Source organism: Penaeus monodon, chromosome 9 (genome assembly GCF_015228065.2).
Source record: "Penaeus monodon isolate SGIC_2016 chromosome 9, NSTDA_Pmon_1, whole genome shotgun sequence".
Lineage (NCBI taxonomy): Eukaryota > Metazoa > Arthropoda > Malacostraca > Decapoda > Penaeidae > Penaeus > Penaeus monodon.
The window spans coordinates 40,643,432-40,645,606 of NC_051394.1; positions in this window are offsets into that span (position 1 = coordinate 40,643,432).

Consider the following 2,175-nt stretch of genomic DNA (forward strand, 5'->3'; position numbering starts at 1 on the left):
TATATATATATTATTTATTTATAATATATTAAGTTTATTATTATGCATGCATTGTATAAATATATTCTATATACATTACATATGCAACTTTATACATAAACTTACAAGCATATATATATATATATTATATATATATATAATATAAATATATATATATATATATATATACTTTTATACACATATTAGAAAAAAACATATAAAAACATCATATAATTTAAAATATATAAAAACACCACACCACACACACACACCCCACACACAAACACACATAATATAATATATATAATATATATATATATATTATATAAGAGGAGGGAGGAGAGAGAGAGGGGAGAGAGAGATAGAGAGGGGAGAGAGAGTGGGGGAGAGAGAGAGAGAAGATAGATTTTTACATATATATATATTTTATAAAATAAATATAATATTTAAATAATTTTGTATAAAATTAGTTATTATTATAATATATATATATATAATTTTTGTGTGTGTGTGTGTGTGTGTGTGGTCTGTGTTGTGTGTGTGTGTGTGCGTGATGTGTGTGTGGTTTTTGTGTGTGTGTGTGTGTTGTGTTGTGTGGTTGTGTGTGTGTGTTTTGTGTGTATGTATTATATTTTATATTATATATATTTATAATATAATTATATATTAGAGAGAGGGGAGAGAGAAAAAAGATAGTTTAAATCGCTCAAATTTTGGCCCCCCACACACAACACCACCAACCCACCCCCCACACCCACACCCACGTACACACGCACACACACACCCCCACACACACCCCCCCCCACCACCACACCCACAACCACACCCATAATATATATATTATATATATTATATTATAATGTATATACCACACACATATATTTACGACATCTGTGTTTTAGTTTCAGGTGATATGTCGTTTTCTACTTGAGATCGGACCACCGAGCTCGAGCGCAGGCATTTTTTAAAAATGCCGCGGCGAGGAAAAGAAATCGGGGCCATAGCTTCGAAACCAATGCTCTAACCCTGGACCCTAAAAGGCAGTCATATATATATATATATATATATATAATATTATATATATATATAATAAATATATATTATATACATATATATATATATATATTATATATATAATATTATTTTTTATTATATATAACAATAATTTAATATATAGTTTGATATTTTTTTATAAATATTTTTTTTCAAGTTTTATATGTACTTACTTATGGGTATAATCTATTTTCCCTTCCTTGTTTCGGGGAAAGAAATTTGCATAGCGCCCCCCCTAATTTTGGAAAAAATCTCTATTTATTTATTATGATATATATTTTATATGTTAGTCCCTTTTTTATTAATTAGAAAAATTTAATATATCACAATGTGCATATACATATATAAAAATTATGCATATTTAAAAACATAAATTGTACATTATGTATATATGTGGTCCGCGGTGGCCCAGTGGTTAGAACATGGCTCAAAACTGTCACGCGGCAATCGAGTTCGAGGTTTCGGGCACCGACCGGCGCGTTGTTTCCTTGGGCAAGGAAAATTCACCCCGTTTCCCCCCGGCCACTGGGGGGGTAAATTTTGGGGAAATCGATAAAAAAACCGGGCGGAAGGAACGGGAAACCCCGCTCTAAATTTTTCAAGTAAAAACATGGAAAATTTATGATCGCCAAAGCCTTGTGGGATAGGCACTTTAAAAAAAAGAAAAAAAAAATATATTGTTACATATGTATTACAAATTAATTAAATATCTAATTTCTATACATATCTTTTCATCTAATTGATATAGTATGTATATGTATATGTACATTTATTATATACTAAATCCCCAAGTGCATATACACAAACGAAAATACATATTCATGCATAAAAAACGTACAATTTTTATATTGATCATTATATTACCGTACTCGACTCAAAGGTGCAAAAAACAAAACTATGTCCTATCTCTTTTGGGACTGGTTCAAAATCAAACCGAAAGGAGGCGTTTTGAAAAGCAAAAAAATAAATCTGCATCGTCCAAAATCATTGAGACTAAGAATATTGCAAAGACAAAGGCGCCAAAGACGAAGGTTGTCGGAAAACGAGGTCAACCGAAAACAAAGACGGGCGCAAAATACCCCATCAAATTCGTTAACGTTGTTCTTAAGGGCCCCACACACGATCAATTTTTTCGTCAATTAA